The 11,210-nt window shown below is 49.4% G+C and overlaps 1 long non-coding RNA gene across 2 annotated transcripts; it reads right to left on the bottom strand.

The window, feature by feature from the left end:
• Positions 1–4,418: 4,418 nt before the first annotated feature.
• Positions 4,419–9,088, bottom strand: LOC125696815 (uncharacterized). Of its 2 annotated transcripts, none has more exons than XR_007378548.1 (4): positions 8,480–8,581; positions 6,511–6,641; positions 6,051–6,198; positions 4,419–4,542 (listed from the first exon to the last, which is right to left on the bottom strand). It is a non-coding gene; the product is annotated as an uncharacterized LOC125696815 (long non-coding RNA). The 2 variants fall into 2 exon arrangements; XR_007378549.1 differs by lacking the exons at positions 4,419–4,542; positions 6,051–6,198; positions 6,511–6,641 and adding exons at positions 7,881–8,228; positions 8,753–8,828; positions 9,042–9,088 and having other exon boundaries at positions 8,480–8,536.
• Between the last annotated feature and the right edge of the window lie 2,122 nt (positions 9,089–11,210).

The following is an 11,210-nucleotide window of genomic DNA, read 5'->3' on the forward strand; positions in this document are numbered from 1 at the left end:
TGAATGCAAAGCCAAAGCCAATTTGATTGATGCAAAATGACTGCAAGGCTAAAGCCAAGTTGGTTGAGATTAATTGAATGCAGACGCCGAAATCAGCACAGATCATCAAATGGCCACAAGGGGGCGCAAGTCTCAGACTGGCCGGGAAGGAACAAAATCGCCTCCGCCGGCCCTTGGTTACGGGGTTGGGTTAGCCCTGCGCTAGAACAAACAAAGCAAAGCTAACCCAACCCCGTAAGCAAGGCAAACTTAAAGCCAATTTGGTTTACATTAATTGGATGTAAAACTAAAGCCAATTTGGTTTACATTTAATTGGATGTAAAACTAAGTCAACTTGGCTTACAATAATTGAGTGTAAAGCTAAAGCCAATTTGATTGAAGTCAAGTGAATGTAAAACTAAAGCCAATTTGGTTGATGCAAAATGACTGCAAGGCTAAAGCCAAGTTGGTTGAGATTAATTGAATGCAGACGCCGAAATCAGCGCAACTCTTCAAATGGCCACAAGGGGGCGCAAGTCTCAGACTGGCCGGGAAGGAACAAAATCGCCTCCGCCGGCCCTTGGTTACGGGGTTGGGTTAGCCCTGCGCTAGAACAAACAAAGCAAAGCTAACCCAACCCCGTAAGCAAGGCAAACTTAAAGCCAATTTGGTTTACATAATTTGGATGTAAAACTAAAGCCAATTTGGTTTACAATAATTGAGTGTAAAGCTAAAGCCAATTTGATTGAAGTCAAGTGAATGTAAAACTAAAACCAATTTGGTTGAAATAAGTTGAATGCAAAACCAAAGCCAATTTGGTTGATGCAAAATGACTGCAAGGCTAAAGCCTAGTTGGTTGAGATTAATTGAATGCAGACGCTGAAATCAGCACAGATCATCAAATGGCCACAAGGGGGCACAAGTCTCAGACTGGCCGGGAAGGAACAAAATCGCCTCCGCCGGCCCTTGGTTACGGGGTTGGGTTAGCCCTGCGCTAGAACAAACAAAGCAAAGCTAACCCAACCCCGTAAGCAAGGCAAACTTAAAGCCAATTTGGTTTACATAATTTGGATGTAAAACTAAAGCCAATTTGGTTTACAATAATTGAGTGTAAAGCTAAAGCCAATTTGATTGAAGTCAATTGAATGTAAAACTAAAACCAATTTGGTTGAAATAAGTTGAATGCAAAACCAAAGCCAATTTGGTTGATGCAAAATGACTGCAAGGCTAAAGCCTAGTTGGTTGAGATTAATTGAATGCAGACGCTGAAATCAGCACAGATCATCAAATGGCCACAAGGGGGCGCAAGTCTCAGACTGGCCGGGAAGGAACAAAATCGCCTCCGCCGGCCCTTGGTTACGGGGTTGGGTTAGCCCTGCGCTAGAACAAACAAAGCAAAGCTAACCCAACCCCGTAAGCAAGGCAATGCTAAAGCCAATTTGGTTTACATTTAATTGGATGTAAAACTAAAGCCAATTTGGTTTACATTAAGTGAATGTAAAACTAATGCCAATTTGGTTTACATTAAGTGAATGTAAAGCTAAAGCCAATTTGGTTTACATTAAGTGAATGTAAAACTAAAGCCAATTTGGTTTACATTAATTGAATGTAAAGCTAAAGCCAATTTGGTTGAAGTCAATTGAATGCAGACGCTGAAATCAGCGCAACTCTCAAAATGGCCACAAAGGGGCACGAGTCTGAAAGTGGCCAGGAAGGAATGCAGATGGCATCGGAAGGAAGCGTTGATTGGCCTGGGAGCAGAAGGGCCCTCAGGAAGGGTGCGGGTGGGTTGGATCGCTGGGCTGAAGCTGATGGGATGAACTGTAATGAGACCGAGTGCCGCATCCCACACGTTGCCTGCGATGACTTTGGTGGGGGCTTGTGGCAGAGTGACAGGAAGATCATGGAAATCATGGAAAGGGAACGGAGTGGGGATTCGGGTAACAGCTCAACTGAACTGAGCTGGCGGTGACTGTGGGAGGCCAGGAAAGCCAATGGCATCGCAGGGGGGAAGTCATCAACTGGAAGCATCGAAGGCATCTTCACCTGTAATACAGAGACATGCTTTAGAAGGAGGAACGCTGAGACCCAAACTGTGCTCACCGTCAGCCCACCCCCACAAGGCAAAGGCAGGAGCAAAAGGCAAGGAGAACAGCCGAGGGAACGCCAAAACAGAGGGCAAAGGCAAAGGGATGGGAAAGGCTTGGAGAATGCCAAAAGTTGCGTCATAGGTCAGGCCCAAGGAGAAGGCCGCAGAGAACACCAGAACAGAGACCAAAGAGATCAACGCAGAAGGCCAAAATGGAGGGCGAGGTCCGTGAGAACGCTGCAGGAAAGGCCGATGCAGAAGGTCAAGGGCAATGGCCAAAGAGAATGCAGCACAAAAGGCCAAAACCAAAGGCAAAGAGAATGCTGTAGGAGAAGACAAAACAAGAGGCCAAAGGGAATGTGGCAAAGAAGGCCGGGAGCAATGGCCAAAGAGAACGTGGAAGGGGACACCAAAATCAAAGGCCAAAGAGAACACTGCAGGGAACGCCAGAACAGGAGGCCAAAGGGAATGTGGCAAAGAAGGCTGAGGGCAATGGCCAAAGAGAACGCAGCCAGGAGCGCCAAAACTGAAGGCCAAAGAGAATGTTGTAGGGAATGCCAGAACAGAAGGCAAAGGGAACGTGGCAAAGAAGGCCAAGGACAAAGGCCAAGGGAATGTGGCACAGATGGCCAGAACCAAAGGCCAAAGAGAACACAGCGAAGGTGGCCAAGGGCAAATGGCCAAGAGAATGCCACAGGGAACGCCAAAACAGGAGGGCAAGAGAACGCAGTAGGGAACAGCGAGGGCAAGGAGAACGCAGCAGGGAAAGGCTGGAGGCAAGGAGAACACGGAAAGAAAAGGACAGACAGCATTCAGGACACCATGAAGTGCAGAAATGAGCTCTGGGAACCCTACCTTGTGTCTCAGTAAGTAATGAGTAAACACTGGTGGGTGAGCATTGCCCTTACCTGCTGGGCAGACAATTACCAGGCAGCAAAGTGGGGTTCCAGGGCGTTCCAGGAAATGCAGATTCCGGTTCCTGCTGCTGTCATCAAGAGCCGCATATCTCCATGCTGTCCTTACAGCACTCAGGAAAGGGAACGGAGCAGGGATTCAGGTAACGGCTGGACTGAACCGAGCAGGCAGTGAGTGCGGGAGGACTGGAAAGACGATGGCATCGCAGGGGGGAAGTCATCAACTGGAAGCATCGAAGGCATCTTCACCTGTAATACAGAGACATGCTTTAGAAGGAGGAACGCTGAGACAGAAACGATGCTCAGTCAGCCCACCCACAAAACATGGAAGCCAAACACGGCTCCAAGAAATGGCTTCAGAGTAAGGTTAGGAGTATTTAACAGGGAAGCTGTGGGGTTTTTGTTAGTATTACACGGAAGGTTACAGAGGGGTTCAGTGCCCAATTGAAAGCACTATGGAAGGTGCAGGGTTAATTTGCACAGGTATCTATACAGTCATGGCTGCAATTCACACTACATTTGGGGTTCAGAGCTTAGGGTTGGGGAGAAAGTATTGAGGTTAGGGTTATTAGGATCGTGCTCAGAGTGAGTGATAGGGAAGGCCAAGGCAAAGGTAAGAGCAAAAGGCAAGGAGAACAGCTGAGGGAACGCCAAAACGGAGGGCAAAGGCATGGACGACACCCAAGGGAAGGCAACATCAAAGGCAAAGGGAAGGCAAAGGCAGGGAGAGCACTGAGGAGAAAGCCTCGTCACAGGCCAGGCCTGAGGAGAAGGCCACAGAGAACGCCAAAACAGAGACAAAAGAAAACAAATCAGGGAAGGCCAAAATGGAGGGCAAGGTCCATGAGAACGCTGCATGGAAGGCCAACGCAGAAGGCCAAGGGCAATGGCCAAAGAGAACATGGAAGGGAACGCCAAAACCAAAGGCCAAAGAGAACGCCATAAGGGATGCCAAAACAAGAGGCCAAAGGGAATGTGGCAAAGAAGGCTGAGGGCAATGGCCAAAGAGAACGCAGCCAGGAGCGCCAAAACTGAAGGCCAAAGAGAATGTTGTAGGGAATGCCAGAACAGAAGGCAAAGGGAACGTGGCAAAGAAGGCCAAGGACAAAGGCCAAGGGAATGTGGCACAGATGGCCAGAACCAAAGGCCAAAGAGAACGCAGCGAAGGTGGCCAAGGGCAAATGGCCAAGAGAATACCACAGGGAACGCCAAAACAGGAGGGCAAGAGAACGCAGTAGGGAACAGCGAGGGCAAGGAGAACGCAGCAGGGAAAGGCTGGAGGTGAGGAGAACACGGAAAGAAAAGGACAGACAGCATTCAGGGCACCATGAAGTGCAGAAATGAGCTCTGGGAACCCTACCTTGTGCCTCAGTAAGTAATGAGTATACAATGGTGAGTGAGCACTGCCCTTACCTGCTGGGCAGACAATTACCGGCCAGCAAAGCGAGGTTCCGGGGCATTCCAGGAGATGCAGATTCCAGTTTCTGCTGCTGCCATGAAGAGCCGCGCATCTCCGTGCTGTCCTTAAAGTGCTCAGGAGCAACGCAGCTCTGCTGCCACCTGTGGGACACAATGCAGTAATGAAGGCGCTGCCCCGCATGTGTGGGGCTGCACCCTGAGCACGTTGCTGTAATGATGACACAAGGATTGTAATTAATTATAATTATAATTAACATTAGGGATATAATTAATGTTATTCATAGGGTTGAAGTTACAGTTGGTCTAACATCAGTATTCTGCACTACGATCACAATTAAGGTTATTTGACAAAAAACATGAGGCATTATTTTTAAGGCAGCATTCAGGTTAAGAGACATTTTCAACACTGCGTTAAGGGTTTGGTTTACAGATACGCTGCAGGTTAACACAATTATCATTAGAACTCCCATTCAGCTACGGGTTCAGGTCAAGGTTAACTTTAATGTTGCCTCCCAGCTAATCCCAGAGTGCCGAAGACAAGCAGAACTCCCAGGGCAGGCAAAGGGAAGGAGAACTCTCATGGAAAACCAAGGTAAATGCAAAGAAAACAGCCAAGCTAAGGCAGGGGCAAAAGCAAAGAGAGCACCAATGGAAAGCCAAGGTGAGGGCAAGGAGAACGCAACAGGAAAGGTCAGAATACAGCCAAAGAGAACACAGCAGGAAAGGCCAAGGGCAAAGGCCAAGAGAATGCAGCACAAAATGCCAAAACAAAAGGACAAGGGAACACAACGTGGAATGCCCAGGCAAGGGCTAAGAAAACATGGCAGGAAAAGCCAAAATAGGAGGCCAAAAAGAACGCGGCAAAGAAGGCCAATGCAGAATGTGGCTGGAACAGCAAGTTAGGAGGTCAAAGAGAATGCTGCAGGGAATGCCCAGGCAAGGGCCAAGACAATGTGGCAGGAAATGCCAAAACAGGAGGCCAAAGAGAATGCTGCCGGGAACGCCAAAACTGAATGCTGAAGAGGATGTGGCAACAGAAAGCCAAGGGCAATGGCCAAGAGATGTGGCATAGAACACAAAAACAGGAGGGCAAGGGCCAAGAGAACGTGGAAGGAAATGCCCAGGATGATGGCCAAGAGAACACGGCAAGAAACGCCAAAACAGGAGGGCAGGAGAACGCAGCAGGGAACACCAAAACTGAATGCCGAAGTGAATGTGGCAAAGAAAGCCAAGGGCAATGGCCAAGAGAACCCAGCATGGAACACAAAAACAGGAGGGCAAGAGAATGCCCAGCCAATGGCAACGGCTAAGAGAACATGGAAGGAAATACCAAAACAGGAGGGCGAGAGAACGCAGTACAGAACACCAAAACTGAACGCTCAAGTGAATCCAGCAAAGAAAGCCAAGGGCAACGGCCAAATGAACGTGGCATGGAACACAAAAACAGGAAGGCAAGAGAATGCAGTAGGGAACAGCAAGGGCAAAGGGAAGGAAAACACTGCAGTGAAAGGCCAGAGACAAAGAGAACACAGAAAGAAAAGGACAGGCAGCATCCAGGGCACCATAAAGTGCAATGAAGAGCTCTGGGAGCACCGTGTTGTGCCGTGCTATGGAGTGGGTAAACACTGATGGGTGAGCATTGCCCTTACCTGCTGGGCAGACAATTACCAGCCAGCAAAGCGAGGCTCTGGGGCATTCCAGGAAATGCAGATTCCGGTTCCTTGCTGTTTCCATGAAGAGCCACGCATCTCCATGCAGTCGTTACGGCACTCAGGAGCGCTGCAACTCCGCAGCCACCTGTGGGACACAAAACAGTAATGAAGGCACTGCCCTACAGATGTGCCTCTTTCACAAACCTGCACTCCTTTCCCTGATCAATGTGGCTGCACTCTGTGCGTGATGCTGCTTACCAGCAGCACTGCAGCTGGGAACAACAGACAAGGAGAAGGCTCAGGTACCCAACAACATCCATCTTCCATCTTCTCTGATAACTGCTCATTATACACTGCTCTCACCTTCGGTTTGGTAGGTGGGGATCGAGGAAGCAATGCCGGTCCCACAGACCCCTCCCTATCCCACACTGTGATGGCAGATCAGGATCTGGACCACCTGAGAACCTGACATCCAGGAGTCTTTGGGTCCTGATGAGACGAGTCCCAGAGCCCTGAGGGAATTCACCGCTGCAGTCACCGAGCCACTCTCAGTGGTATTTGAGAAGTCGAGGCAGTCAGGTGAAGTCCCTGGTGAGCAGAAAAAAGGCAACAGCACAGCTGTTACTGCAGATATAAAGTGTGACCCTGGGAACCACCAACGTGTCAGTCTCACCTCTGTGCTGCAAAAAAAAATCGAGGAGCAGATCCTCCTGGAAGTGACTCTGAAGCACGTTCCAGTGCGTCACCACCCTCTGTGTGAAATGCTTCCTCCTAATAACCAACCTAAACCTCCCCTGTTTCAGTTTAAAATCATTTCCCCTTGTCCTATCACGATCCACCCTTGTAAACAGCCGTTCCCCTTCCTGCTGTTCCCCCTTCAAGTACTGTGAGGCTGCAATGAGGTCCCCCCAAGCCTTCTCTTCTCCAGGCTGAACAAGCCCACTTCCCTCAACCTTTCCTTGTAGGAGAGCTGCTCCAACCGTCTGCTCATCTCAGTGCCTCCTCTGGACCCGCTCCATGAGCTCCATGTCCTTCCTGTGCTGGGGGCCCCAGGCCTGGATGCAGCACTGCAGATGAAGCCTCACAAGAGCCGAGCAGATGGGGACGATCACCTCCCTCTCCCTGCTGGCCGCTCCTCTTTTAACGCAGCCCAGAACACAGCTGGCCTTCCAGGCTGCAAGCACGCTCTGCTGGCTGATGTCCACTCATGGATGCCAGCTCATCCACCGGGAGCCGCAAGTCCTTCTCTGTGGGGCTGCTCTCAAGGTGTTCTTTGCTGAGTTTGTACAAACACCTGGGATTGCCCCTTCATCAGTGACATTGACAGTGGGGCTGAGTGCACCCTAATGACACCGAGCTGTGGGGTGCAGTGACGCACTAGAGGGACAACGCCATCCAGAGGGACCTCAACAGGCTGAGTAGTGGCACTCAGCAATGCGCCTTCCAGCCCAGAAAGCCAATCGTACGCTGGGCTCCATCCAAAGATGTGTGGTCAGCAGGCGAAGGGAGCTGGTCCTGCCCCTCTGCTCTGCGCTGTGAGGCCTCACCTGGAGGTGCTGCATCTGGATGTGGATGTCCGCAGTGCAGGACAGATGTGGAGCTGTTGGAGAACATCCAGAGAACAGCCACAAATATGAACTGAGGGATGGAACGCCTTTCCTATAAAGAGAGAGAGCTGGAGCTGTTCAGCCTGCAGAAGTGAAGGCTCCAAGGTGATCTGGTAACAGCCTTTCAACACCTGAAGGGAAGAACAAGGAAAGATTTAGCCTAGATATAAAGAAAATCTGGTACAGTGAGGGTGGTGACACAGCAGAACAGGTTACCCAGACATGTGATGGATGCCCCGTCCCTTCCAAGGTGAGGCTGGGTCAGCCTCTGGGCAGCCATATCTGGCTGTGGATGTTCCTGTTCATTGTGTGGCAGTTGGACAAGATCACCACCAATGGTACCAAGTACTCTGGCTAGGATAATCCACATCCATCAGAGCCTCTCTGGGCCAGTCCCAGTATTCAGCAGAGCAGGGGCTTCACTTCATCACACTGGGGTGATACTGAGTACAGCAGTCCAGAAGAGGACAATCCTTGGCTTTCTATAAAGACGAAGATTTATTACACCTAAGGGTGCACAGAACGCCCTTAAACAACTCTGCATGGTTGGAAGCAGCGCATAACAGCCCTGAAATAAAGGAAGAATAAGTTACCCCATTCCAAAGATGAACACTCAGCCCACACTGCCAAGGAAGCAGTCTACAGGTAGAGATGCTGCCCTTACAGCTTCCATCCCTTAAAAGTGGTCAGGATAATAAATAAATAAATAAATAAATAAATAAATAAATAAATAAATAAATAAAAAAAAAGGGAGAATGTAGCTCTGAAATAAAGAAAAAACAAAAACCACTTACACCCTTCTCAAAGGCCAAAACTCACCCCTGCTCCACAGGAGACAGTCTCCAGAGATCAATGCTGCCCTTACATCTGCCAGCACTTCAATGTGGTCAGGATGCCCCAAAAACAGGAAAGGTCACAGTCTTAAAACAAGAAGGAATGACTCACCCTTTCTCAAGGACCAGAGCTCATCCCACACTCCCAAGGAGATGGTCTCTAAAGACAGATACCACCTTAAAGGCTGCCAGCCCTTAAGTGGGGTCAGGATCCCCCCAACAACAAGATATTGCAACCCTGGAATAAAGAATCACTCACCCAGTTTCAAGGGTTCACCCCACGCTCTAAAGGAAGCAATCTCCAGGTGCAGTTGCTGCTCCTTCTGCTGACAGACCTTAAATGTGGTCAGGAGCCCCCAGAAAGTGAAATTACAATCCAGCAGTAAAGAAGAAATCAATGACCCCATTCCAAAAACAAACAGCCCACATCCCAAAGGAAGGAGCCTCCATGCAGAGATGCTGCCCTCACAGCTTCCAGCCCTTAAAAGTGGTCAGGATCCCCCAAAAGGGAAAGACCAGAGCCCCGTAATAAAGCAGCAGTCACTCACCCCATTCCAAAGGGCAGAACTCACTCCCAATACTTCCAAGGAGGCAGCTCCCAAGCAGAATGCTGCTCTGGCTGTTCCCAGCCCTTAAATATGGGCAGGGAGGGGGTGGAGCCAAGCTCAGCCCTATCCGGTCCCACAGGTAAATTGCTTCCACCTGTGCTGGCAGGGCTGGCCACACCCCTCACCAGGTGCTCAATCACTGCTTCAGACCGTAAACAACAAAAAAAAGACTAATTACAAGCAGGTGATTGGATCTGCCTGTCCGGCAAGGGAGTTTGATCAAAGGATGAGAAACAATGGCATGCATATTTTGATTGAAGTCTGTCCTCAAAAGCATTCAGTAAAATTTCTAATAGATAGGGGAGCACAAATTTCAGTATGATACAGCACACAAATTTCAGTACTGATACAGCAAGATGCTGAAAAGCTGTGTGTGCAGCCTGGATGGCAGAGTTGAGATTACCGGTGTGATCGGAGTGAGCTCTGTTTGCCAAACTAGTGGGGACAGCTTGTGGCTCTCCAGTGAGAAACGTGTCGCCTACTTTCTTTGCAATTAAAGCCCATTGTGAAAACAATTCAGGATTTGATATAATCAGTGGGTGAACCTGGCACCTGCCTGTATGGCAGTGTGTGGCCTTTTGGGTCAAGTTTCAATCCCAGACTCCAAAGAAATAGGCAGGCTGCAGCGTGTGCACTTTACGCAGCCCCTGTGCTCCCTGAAGCAGGGGTCGCTAACATACCACTGTACCCCATTTCTGCTGCAGCATGATGTGGGATTTCTGAACTCATAGCAGGTTTGGAAAAAAGACAAATCGTTTCCAGAACAGACTCCCCACATAACTCGTTGCCATCTGGTTTGGAAACCAGATGGAAGGTGGTGATTAATAATCGATTATCGGTGTCTGAAAGCTTATACAGCCCCGCTAGGAGCTGCTGTCCCAAACCTTGCTTACTTGGCAAGCAAGTTGGGGTGATGCCATGGAGTGATGCTGGGATGACACTGGGGTGAAGTTGTGGACTGAGCCTGGAGAGTGACGCTGGGGGGTGATGCTGGGGTATTGCGGGTGGGGGGGGGGGGGGAAATCAGAGAGAGAGAGATACTCGATGGAGACACTGGGGTGACTTAGTGTGATGTTGGGGGTGACATTGCTGGCACGACTCTGGGAGTGACATTGGGGTGACACTGGAGAGTGATTCTGAAGTGTCATTGTAGTGGCATGGGTTATGTTGGGGCTTTTTGGGGAGGAAGGGTGGGTGACATCAGGGAGTGAACACTGGGTGGTGACGTTGTTGGGGTGTTATATTGGGGACCTAACGGCCCCTGACTGAAGAATGATCCTGGAATTGAATAAGGTATTTTGGCAGTTTTAAGGGAGTTGATATTTGTGGCTGTGGCTGCAAATGTTTTGTAGAGAGAGCTGTCCCTGGTATTTGGTCTTGTTCTTGCGAAGACTTGTTTTGCAAGCCGATGTTCCAGCTGGGCTCTTGTATGGGAACTGCTGAGTCATGGCCTGAACCTCTAATTGATCACCTGAGGTGAGCCATGAGGCAGCCAGAGGAGCACAGGTGAAGGCAATTCAATTCACCTGTGCTGCCAGAAGGGGTGGAGCCAGGCTGCCCCCTCCTAGAGCTATTTAAGAGCTGGCTGCCGGGGGGGGGAAGGGTCTCTGCTGGAGATCTGCTCTGCTAGAGTTTTTTGAGTGAGCCCAGGATAGGGGTAAGCCTTCTATTTATTCTCTTTTGTTGTCATAGTCTGCTTTGCCTAACTGTCTTGTTTATTTTGTGATTATAGCATCCTAAAATTCTTAGATTGTAAAGCTCAGTATCATGTACTGGCTGAACGGGTACAGCATGCAAGTGGAACAAACCCTACAGACCCTGGGGAGAATGAAAGTGGGAGAAAGAGTGGAAGTGTGCTTTGAAGCAGGGGATGCCCTGCTAGTGATGCTGATCAAATCCACTGCTGGCATGTTCCTTCTCTCTCCTTTTCTGTGGCTTGCCATCTCTCAAGGGTCAGATAGTAATAGCATACTTGCTTAGGGAGATTCTGCTTCCCACTTAATGGAATCATCTAAAATTTTAGAGTGACACGGTGGTTATGTTGGACCATGATGTTGGGGTATCAATAGGATAGATGTTAGGGAGTAGCATGATAGGGTGACATAATTG

The sequence above is a fragment of the Lagopus muta genome, chromosome 8 (genome assembly GCF_023343835.1).
Source record: "Lagopus muta isolate bLagMut1 chromosome 8, bLagMut1 primary, whole genome shotgun sequence".
In the NCBI taxonomy this organism is placed as follows: domain Eukaryota; kingdom Metazoa; phylum Chordata; class Aves; order Galliformes; family Phasianidae; genus Lagopus; species Lagopus muta.